Here is a 12,117-nt window from a genome sequence, read left to right on the forward strand (position 1 = left end):
ACTCAATTGTTTCAGACTTTGGAAGGTGGGGCAAACCCCCTATGTGGGTCTTTGAGAAGCACAAGTCTTCTGCAGCTGACAAGCCCTGCCGCCCACAGGTCCACACACACAGTCAACACAGTCCTGCCCTGTGTGCACGCCCTGACGTCCCCAAGCGGACCCAGTCTCTCCACGGTGGGAGCCCCACACACTCCGCCACCGCCCCACACTCTCCACCCGCTCCTTGTGCACACCCTGCCCCGCTAAAGTCGGCTCAGTTGCCAGGCTTCAGCGAATCCAGTCACCAATCTATGCAGGCCCACAAGTTGCCTGAGGGCTTGTTGTTGGGTGGGGCCAGTCTCTAGGGTGGGCTGCCTGCCCTGGCTGAGCTGGATTAAATCGGTGCTCTAGCGGGTGGGGCAGACCCTGGGCTAGCAGGCCTCAGGGAGAACTCCAATGGCGTCTGTGTCAGCCCGCCCACACCAGGCTACAACAATGTAGCCTGGCACACCGCCAATGTCCCAGTCCCTGGAGAGGTCTCACCTGTCACCGAGATGCACTCAGGTCCTATTAGGTGAGTCTCTTTTCACCCCAGCACTGTGCACCTTTCTTTCTGGTGATTTTAGGATGCTTTCTGAAACGGGTGAGTTTGCGCATGGGCCCTTTAAGAGCCGGTTTTAATTGCTTTGTGAACCAGCTTTTCTGGGGGTACTCCCCAATGTTTTAGCAGCAGGCAAAGTCAGATATTCTGCCGCTGGTCTCGATTGTGCTGGGTCCCCAAAATGCCCACAGCGGGGGCGCTCCCCGGCTCAGGGCCCCGCGCCTCCAGGGAGGCTGCGTACCTGTGAGCTGCTCCTGGCGGCCGTGAAGCTGGCGGCTTGTGAAGGCGGCGTTTTTCCTCTCCAGAAGGGAGTCTCTGCCTCTTCCACCTCAGTTAGGATTGTCTGTTGTTGCAGGAGTTCCTCTTATCCAGTTTTCAGCTCTGTCTCAGGGGTAATTTTTCCACGAGTAGTTGTAAAGTGGCTGTGTCCACGGGAGGAGGTGAGTTCAGAGTTTGCCTACGCCGCCATCTTGACTATCCCCCTGAAAAGATTCTTTTTATTTTTGAAATTTTATTTTAGCATGATATGGCTTTATATATTCAGTTCATTGTCACAATATTCTGTGGTATTATTTAATAATTATTTTTGTGACTTCAGTATCCCGTTTTGTTCAGTTTATTTTTAAATAACCTATGAAGCAACTACAAATTATTTACAAATTGATTACATTTATATATAATAAATAGGCATATGATGGCTCTTAACCTTTAGGAGATCCACAGTAAGTTAAATAAGACAGTGATGATAACCAATTTGTGCTTAAATTATTATTTCTGATGTTGGCTGCATAGTACATTTTTTTTTTCTAAAAATAGGAACTTATTTGATTAACTTGAAAAAATAAAGCATTAAAGAAGTACAACAAGCTTGATTCTTTACACATATAAGCAGTGTGCAATTTATACACTGTCTCAAAAAACAGAATATATTTATCTTAGTAAAATAAAATATTTAAATTTAGAGTTAGAACACTAGTCACCCTAAAGTAAGATTAATCAAAGACTAGTTATTCTATTTGTTTCAGTTGTTTAGATGCTTGCTTTCTCCAGAATGCTTGTATTTAGATTATGCCTAAAATCCAAACATACTTACTATATAATTCCATTGTCTAAACCCATCTATCTTCTTATCCTTCAAATCTTAAAATTCGACCAAGTCATATATTCTAGGATCTTTGAACTGATACAGTTTACTCTCTGGAGGAATCTTTCATTGGTATGACAAAATATTCAGTGGTTACATTTAATTAAATTATTACTGTAGTCACAAGCCCATACCTGGTATGTATTCTACCTAAAATGTGTATAGCAGCTGGGCCATAATCATTATGAGTTCTCTTTATCCCGAACACTGAAGTGCAGAAAATTCTCCTAGAAACATCTCCTAAATCCTGCCTGTTATCTACACTCTGACTTTCCTAGTAAAATCTCTCATTGTCTCTTGACTGAACTAATTGCCACAGCTTCCTAATTAGTCTCCCTGCATGAATCTTTCTACTATGATCCACCTATAATGCAGAATCCTCTAATATCTCCATGAGAATCCTATATATAAAGGCCTTTAATGGCTGCCTGTTGCCTCCTTGTTAAGGTTATAATCATATTGCCTTTGCCATCTCACCTCAACATAACTCTTCACAGACCCCCAGACCTCTTTAAATATTCCTTGAAAATATCCAGCAGTGAAAACAAATTAAACATTTCACATCTCTTGGACATACTGTGATTCTAACAATAGCTTGCCTTTTCACATTCTATCTCTTTTTAGTGATTTCATCATCTTCTTTACTTGACCAATGTTTACATATCTTTCAAGAGCCAGCTCAGAGTTTAGTTCTTTAGTGATGTCTCTCTGAACACTCTCGGATAGCTTGCCACACTCTCCTCTATGTTTCCAAAGCTGTTGGCAAAAGATTCATCATAAAATGTGCCATATTTTGCTGCAATTATACACTTACATGTCATATTCATCTTTGTATCCTTTGTACCGAATACTTTTACAAATAAATAATGAAGAGTGATCATAGTTTCTTTGTAATAGTTTTTGTTAGAAAGAAATAATCCTTTATGATTTATAATGGCTGCCTTTGGATACGTCTTCAGTATTAAAATTCTATTATTTAGAGAAGCACTAAAGGTATAGACTGGCTTAAATATTCTCTACTGTATGATCTCGTGATGTCCTGATCTTCTGCAATTGCACATTTTTATTATTATTATTATTTTTTTTGGTGAGGAAGATTAGCCCTGAGCTAACATCTGTTGCCAATCCTCCTCTTGTTGCTGAGGAAGATTAGCCCTGGGCTAACATCTGTCCCCATCTTCCTCTATTTTATGTGGGACACCTGCCACAGCATGCCTTGATAAGTGGTGCATAGGTCCGCACCCGGGATCTCGAACCTGCAAACCCTGGTCCATTAAAGCGGAGCATGCGAACTTAACCGGCCCCTCCAAGTGCACATTTTTAACTTTAAAAATGTTATTGTCTGTTTTCCCTTCTAGACTGTAAACTCTATCAGAGCAGTTATCATGTCTATCTAGCTTATCAGTGTATCTCTAGGACTTTACACAGTGCCTGATAATCAATGTCATTGAATTCATTTATTAATTAGTTAATTAGTTGATAAATACTGAACTCAGAGTTGTAAGTGTGGATTCCATGTCCATATCAATCATTTCCTAGCTCTTATGATACCACTTTCAGATTCTCCAAAATTCTACTGTCTCCTATGTAAAATGAGGCTAAAATACCTGCTTTTATTAAAAAGTCTGGAAATATCAGGGGAGAAAAGATTTATACAAAACTTAAAAACTGGAAAAGATGAAAAAATATGATGCATTATTAGTCTAACAAAGAACAACATTGCAATAGAGGAGAATTCAGCATAAATTAGGCTGGTACTTTTGTATAATTATAAGTCATTCTTCTCTTTACAGCAGAATCTCTTGATATACACATTATAGGCACTGAGCTTTAGGAGTGATGACTAACCATTCCTCTCTCTCCAATATGATTTCTAAAGAAATTGAGAAAACTACAAAAGAATCAGATTTTTATAAATTGAATGTTTGTGTCCCTCCAAAATTGATATGTGGAAATCCTAACCCCCAATATGATAGTATTAGGAGAAGGGGGTCTTTGGGAAGCGATTAGGTCACGAGGGTGGAGCCTTCATGAGTGGGATTAGTGCCCTTATAAAAGAGACCCCCGAGAGCTCTCTTGCCCCTTCCATCATGTGAGGACACAACGAGAAGATGGTCATCTATGCAGCAGGAAGCAGGGTCTCACCAGACACCGAATCTGCCTGCACCTTGATCTTAGACTTCCCAGCCTCTGGAACTGTGAGAAATAAGTGTTTGTTGTTTAAGCCACTCAGTCTATGGTATGTTTTGTTGCAGCAGCCTGAAGGGACTAAGACACAGATAAATTGAGATATAAAAATGTGAGCTTTATTATTGATAAAGTTGAATTGAAAAATGTGACTTGTATCTACAGCCCAAATTAGGCTTTCTTAATTCTTTAATTATCAGAACAATAGGCCTACAAGATTACCTTAACAAATGTATCACACATAAGCAGAGAAAGCGTGATTCCTAAGGATAGGCTGCTTTAACAAAGAGATCTCATATAAGACTCATGAGCAGGCACCTAGTTCCTTCTCTGGGTCTCACCTATCATCTCTGAGCAGTAGGTTTGAGTAAGAAAAGGGCTGGACTTTTTTTTTTCCTGTGTTTTTCTTCTTGGGAGTGGAGAGAAAATTCGTTCTCAAATAGGGAAACATGTGAAATGGAGAATAAAGACTTTTCCTATAATACTGCCAAGCTGTTTGCTCTCTTAACTGAACATCCTGCTCCTACTCTCAGTAGCCCCCACACCCAGTATCAACCACTGATCTTTTGTGCATTTTCTAGGACCAATTATTGAACAATTTAGGTTTTTGACAACAAAGGCTCTGATATTGTTAAGGAAAATGTATTAATCAAAGTAAATACAAGTTCCCACTGTATCTCAAGTTGAAAATTCTTCCTTATTCTAATTGTCAATTCAAATAATGCTTGGCCATACGGTTTGTTCTGAGCTAAATATTTGTGTTCCTCCAAATTTATATGTTGAAGCCCTAACCCCCAAAGTGATGGTATTTGGAGAGAGAGCCTTTAGGAGGTTCTTAGATGAGGTCATAAGAGTGGTGATCTCATGATGAGATTAGTGCCCTTATAAGGAGAGACACCAGAGAGCTTGCTCGTGCACTCTCTCTGCCATGCGAGAACATCGTGAGAAGGTGGCCATCTGCAAGCCAGGAAGAGAGACTTCACTAGAATCCGACCATGCTGGCACTCTGATCTTGGACTTCCAGCCTCCAGAACTATTGAAAAATAAATTTCTGGGGCAAGCTCCATGGTGTAGTGGTTAAATCCGGCGTGCTCCGCTTCAGCAACCTGGTTCACGGGTTCGGATGTCAGGCATGAACACATGCCACTCGTCAAGCCATGCTGTGGTGGCAACCCACATACAAAATAGAGGAAGATTAGCACAGATGTTAGCTCAGCACTAATCTTCCTCAAGCAAAAAAAGAGGAAGATTGGCAACAGATGTTAGTTCAGAGCGAATCTTCTTCACCAAAAAAATAAAAAATTAAAGAAATATATATATTTCTGCTGTTTAATCTACCCAGTCTATAATATTTTGCTATGAGAGTCGAAGTAGACTAATCAGTGGTCCAATATACTTCTCCACACCTTTTATAAAGATTTTCTGATAACATCAGTTATTTTAATACTAAACTCATGTTCTATAAAATGATCCAAAGTTTAAACTCATAATACCCTTCTCTTGACCAAATATCCAGGAAGAAATTAAAATCCAAAAATATAATCCCTTTACTCTTGTCAATGGTAAAGATATTAAAAACCTAACATTATTAAAACCTAAAGGAAGGAAGGAGCAGTTTGTTTCTAACCAACTTCTAGTTCTTAGTCTCGGATAGGGGTCTCATTCAGATGCTCTGTTTAGAGCAAGTGTAGACGCAACCAATCAATCTATTCAGAGAATCTTATGTATTTCACTTCTTTAAAGAGCATGGGACACTGTTATAAAGCTGGTCCTGCAAATAAGAGAGTTAATAAAAGTTAATCTTAGCTGCTAGAGAAGTTATCACAGAAAAGATGATGTCCCAGACTATAGTGAATATAAAAGCAGAACAGCAAGAAAGGAAGGTGGCCAGAGAAAAATCTGACTTTCAGCCTCGTCACAAGGCTGGCCAATCTGCCCTAGGTTCATAGAATATATGATCTGTGATATTAAATCATTTGGGAGAAAGTATGTCTTCATATCTGTGTTAGTTTCCTATTGTTGCTGTAACAAATGACCAAAAATTTCACATTTTAAAACAACACAAATTTATTCTCTTATAGTCCTGGAGGTCGGAAGTTGGAAATGAGTCAGCAGGACTGCGTTCTTTCTGGGGCCTCTGGCAGAGAACCTGTTCCTTGCCTTTTCTGGCTTTTAAAGGCCACCTGCATTGCTTGACTCACGGCTGCATCCCACAAACCTCTGCTTTTGGATCACTGTTACATCTTCTCTGAGTCTGACACTCCTGCCTCTCTCTTATAGGAGACCTTGTGATTACATTGGGCCCATCTACATAAATCTAGGGAAATTTCCCCATTTCAAGATGCTTAACTTAATCACATCTGAAAAGTCCATTTTGCCATTTAAAGTAATATATTCTAGGTTTCAGGGATTAGGACATGGCCCTCTTTGGGGAGCCACTATTCTGCCCACCATAATGTTTACCATTTGAGAAGACAAAAAAAGACTACTAATGCATAGTATCTCTCATTAAGTGGTGTTTGAAACATACCGCCCAAAAAAATTAGAATTTTGCCCTCGTGGCTTCCATTATCTTGAAACCTTATTTGCTACTCCCTTCAAATTCATTCTCTTAATTTCTATTCTGCTTTAAGCTGTGTGTCTCTGATGCAGACCAATGTTGAATTGAACGTAGAACATAGGAACATGGGATGCACCTTTAAGTACTACCTACCATGAGAGGTTTTACCCTTGCTTTCTCCAAATTCCCAACATCCTGCTTTAGTCTCTGCTTCAGCTAGGTATAAAGGCACCTTCCAGTAGGTTCTCCATCATTTGTACCTTTGTATCGTTTGGAGAGTCATCATCAGCATTCTCTGAACTAAAGCTGCTGTTGATATAGCTGAAGCTTGTGCTCACAGGTGTCTAGTAAGGACCAATATCTCTGCCATGTGTTCCTCACTAGATTTCTATTCATTAATTATATTTAATATTTTCCAGGTCTTACATAATTTCTATTACTTCAGTGGTAGAGTGCTATGCCCATTTATTTCTACTATATTCTTTTCTGCAGAACTGGACTATGACTCTAGTGATCATTTCTGGTTTTACTCTTCAACTCCTTTCAAGAAGACTCAACTGAAATTTTTAAATGGTTTAGCCAGTTTCTCAACTTTCCTATAGGGCTATAAATTTCTTCACTGGGTTTGAAAGTCTTTTTCTCTTTTGAAAGTCTTTTCCCTTTGCTTTATTATTGTTTTTGGACCCAGACTTTTTTTTCTCAAAAGTATTCCGTTAGATTTTATGTCATGAAGTCTCCAGTAGTAATGGATATGAAGGTAATGAATTCTAGTTCTCTCTAAAACTTGTCTATTGAAATAAATCTTGTTAACCTTTACCTCCTTGAGATGGATACTACTACCTAAAACAGCTTTCTCATGATATCAATATTGTAAGAAATCAATACAAGTTAAGCAGATTGTATTGAAATATTTGTATAGCAAATGTAAACCAATTTTCTCTCTGGATTTTCAGAAGTTCATTTCAGTTGTTACCTCATATAACGGCACCATTTTATAAAGCCATCAGTTTAGACCATTTATGGCAATTTATTAATCATGCTTCTTTGTGAAAAAAATGATTAATGCATACCTGTTTCATCAAAATCATTGGTTTAACCTCTATATAGGCTATATATCATAATCATAACTAGCTCTTGTGAAAATATTTATTGCTGACTCTAAGGGGTCTTTGGAAAGAGAATGTAAAAGGATAAGTGTAACCACATCACTGCTAGAGGAAATCAATAACCAAAAATGTATTTTGCACTGTGTGAATCTTCATTCCATTACATTGGTTTATAAAAATAAATCAAAAACTATCTATCTTTTCAATGTTTCCCATTTATGATTCTGTATAAATGATGTAAAGATTCATAACTAAGAACAAAGACAAGGAAATAAATTTTCCAGGTAAAGACAAGTAAATTTGTATGAGAGATTTTTGGTTGATTATATATATTCACCTTATATACATTTTCAATCATCATGAACATAATTATGTTAATTTCAGTAGCTAAAGATAAAAACTTCAAAGACATTCCAGTCAAGATGATCCTGGAAGTTCAAGCATTAATTAATCACCTGCAGCTCCAAACCAACAGCAATGATAGAAATATACGTTTAAATGCATTTAAAAGACATAACTGTGTAAAAGCAAGTTATACATCTCCAAGAACAACATATGTAACACAAAAAGAACAGCAGCTAACAGCTAAAGCTGAGTGCTTACTGGGCTCTTGGAAATGGAGACAGGGAAAGGTGGCCTGGAGTTTTTTTCCTTTTGGGTAACTGGATTGGAAAATACCACACATGTCAGGGGATCAGAGCCAGGCTAAAGGTGAAACCAGTGGCTTCCATTCTTCCAACCCTCCAGGGCAAGGATGCTGAAAAGAGTTGAAATCATTGCCCAGGTCTGAGATTTGTACTTTTACCTGAAGAAGTGGAATAAAGTAGAGATAGTTGCACAAATAGAACCTAAGTGAAGCTGGAAAATAGACCAGTGAAATCTCAATTCACATATGACGGGGGCTGAAAGTCATGATGATAACTGTTTCTAATGTGGGGCCTCCAGGCGGCTAGACAGGGGGCTACAAAAATACTAGATGTGGAGGAGATAACTATCGCTCAAGATGAGAAAAAAATTAATGTTTTAAAGGTCAAGAAGAAAAATAAATGTGATATATGTGATTAAAGCTAGTCCAAAATTAAACAATTAGGAAAATTTTTCTTGAAGCAATACAGATAATAGAGTAATCTTAAAGGATTTAAAAATGAATATTTCTTTACACAATCCTGATTAGAATGTAAAATGGCACAATTACCTTGAAAAACTGGCTGTTAATAAGCTTAAGGAAATTAAGCATCCACACTCCTGTGACCCAGAAATTCCATTCCTACATATTTATTCAAGATAATGAGAATATGTTCAAAAGACTTGTACAAGAATGTTCTCAGATTTATTTATAATAGTCCCAAACTGGAAGCGATCCACATAAGAGAATGCATAAGCACGCTGTGGTTAACTCATACTATGAAATACCACTGCTCAGTAAAAAAGAACAAACTACTGATACATACCACAACATGGAGGGATGTTGTCAAAATAGTTTGTTGAGCAAAAGAAGTCAAAAATAAAAGTACATACTGTATGATTCCCCTTATTTGTCAAGAAGAGACAAGCGTAATCTATTACACAGTGGTTGCCTCTGACTGGGATGTGGGGTGAAGAAGATTACCAGGCAAGGGATGCAGTGGAACTCACAGGTGTGAGAAATTGTTGTCTTGATCACTCTAATAGTGATACACGTATACATTTGTCAAATTCATTGAGCTATGCACTTAAGTTTTGTCCATCTTACTTATAGAAATTATACTTCAATAAAGTTTTGTGAGCATAAGAAGGTTAGATAATAAAAAAGGTAATGAAATTAATAGTACCCATAAAGCAATAAGAAGAAATTATGAAACATGTTAGACAGATAGGACTCAAGAAAAATGTAGATATATAAAAGAACAAATTAGAAATCATGGAAACCAAAAAATATATATATATATATAAATGTATAGTTGTTTCATCAAAATCATTGGTTTAACCTCTGTATAGGCTATATATCATAATCATAGCTAGCTATTGTGAAAATATTTATTGTTGACCATATATATATATATATGGAGAGAGAGAGAGAGAGAGACTAACTGAAAGCTAAAAAAAGAAACAAAAAAAAAAACCCACTTGGTAAAGTTGATGCAATAAATTCTTTAGACCAGATCAATCAAAGAGACTTAGTGAACTGGAGTATTATAATGAAGGATTCACCCAGAAAGTACCCTAAAAAGACAGAGAGAAAAAAAATACACGAATCATGGTAAGAGATATGGAGAATAGTATGAAAGGGTAATCTGGATTTCCAGAAGTAGAGAATGAGGGAATGGAGACAACCACTATTCAAAAACATAATGTATAAGTTTTTCCAGATATGAAGAAAGCTATGAGTCTCCAAATAGAAAGTGTGCCATGAAGCTAAGCAAGATAAACAAAAATCTAAACCTAGACATACTGTGTAAAAATGAAGATTATCATATAAATAAAATATTACAAACTAATATTAGAAAAGGAAGATAGTAACGAAAGATCTAATGTAACTTGAGAGCATCATTTCATTAGCAATAATAGATAGATAATATCAGATCCATATCTTAAAATCTATCAACCAAGAATTCAATACTCTCTATCATTCAATGTTGAAGATAAAACAGAGATATTTTCAAACATGCAAAGACTAAGAGTTTACTTTCCACAAGTGTTTTTTGATCCAGAGGGAAGAAATGAAAAAGCAGCAATGCTTATCAATAACACCAACAACAACAAATAAAATTCATTGGTAAATCTAATTTAGCAAGACCACATTATTTATAACAGTAACAACGTGAATGAATCTAATTGTCCATCAATAGAGTAATGGATACATTATTGTATCTTTACACAACAGAATACTATACAACAATGAAAATCAATGAACTGGAATAGTGTATACAAATTTGGTTGAATCTCACAAAGACTGCAACGACTAAAAGAAAGTTGCAGAAGAACACATACATTAAAATACCATTTACATAAAATTTAAAAGCTTCCAGAACAATACTATATATTATTTAGAGATTAAAAACATGTTATAAACATGTAAATAAAATCATTAATTCCAAAAATATTTATTGTGCCAAACACAATTCCAGGTGTTTAGCAGTGCACTAATAAAACAAAATCCATGTTGACATAGAGCTAATATGCTCCTGGGAATGGCAAACGTGGGAATAATTAGCATCACATTTGGGGCTGTGAGCATCTTTGGGTGTGAAAGAGGAAGGTTAGAAAAGGGATTCAATTCTATTTTAATTATTAAACTGGGAAGTAGGTACACAAGTGTTCATTATGTTTCCTTTCTGTCTTTTGTTCAGACATCAAACATCTTAAATGTTTCATAGTAATTTTTAAAATCACTAAATTTGTATGAAGAAAATTTGAGGCTTAATTCTAAACAACAATAAAGATAATGTCATCTTATTTTTCTCAAGTTTTCTGGAAAGAAGATAAACATGCTGAACAACTTTAGATTTAATTAGAAAAGTATAAAATTACGGATTTTAACAATTTAGGAGTAGCCTTAAAAGAATAGAAGTACATATATCCCTCAACTAGGAGAGGAAAAATAAAAGGGAATTTAAAAAATGTTTTTATCAATACAACAAAATAAAGAAAAACCTAACGTAAATATGTCATGGTAAACAAAAACCACGATATAGGATGAGAAAAATAAGTAATTAAAATACACTTAAATAGATTCGGTTCAAAAGACCCTATCAGACAGACTACAACAACAAGAAAATCTGGCTATTGCTTACAAGATTGAAAATAAAGGGATGAATAATGAAATACCAGGCAAATGCAGCGATATTAATATTAGTCAAAAATAAGATTAAGACAAAAAGCATTAGTAGAAATTAAATTCTATATTGTCTGATCATAATTAAGTAAATCACTAGAATTGACCTCTAAGGAAATTGGTATATGTATGTATACTATAGCTTGCACAGGTGTAAATATGAAAACATCATCATAGATCATGCATATGTTACATTACATACATGTATAATTTATACCACGTGCATTTGTGCTGTACCTAACATAACCTAGAGTGATATTCTTAGCCATCTCAGTTGTATTAAGTCAACTTAAAGAGGAATTGTCAGTTTGGTCACAGCTTATAAAACAATTTGTTATTGGATATCTGATCTCTTTCTTTGACAATATGATACATAAAAGGAAAATGTTTCATTTTCATTTGAAAAGCAGAATGCTTTTAGAGAGCCACAGATAGCAAGGTATCACAATAGCGGTTGATCATCCTGGCTGCGTAAATATGGAACCTACGCCACTTTCCTGGCAGGGTGTTTTTAAAAGCAGAGATTTTTTTTTAAAAAATCCAGCTTCCTACCTGACAGTAAATTATTCAAAGCCTCCCTAGGCACAAGAAGAATTTATTAGGGTGTATGTTAGACCGCTATAATCAAAAATACCAGTAATCTTTTAGATTGTTACAGGGTACGTCAGATGAGAAAACATGAAAAATAATCTTAGAAAAATTCATTCAGAAGTGTAATTTTTACAG

The sequence above is a fragment of the Diceros bicornis genome, chromosome 23, assembly GCF_020826845.1.
Source record: "Diceros bicornis minor isolate mBicDic1 chromosome 23, mDicBic1.mat.cur, whole genome shotgun sequence".
In the NCBI taxonomy this organism is placed as follows: domain Eukaryota; kingdom Metazoa; phylum Chordata; class Mammalia; order Perissodactyla; family Rhinocerotidae; genus Diceros; species Diceros bicornis.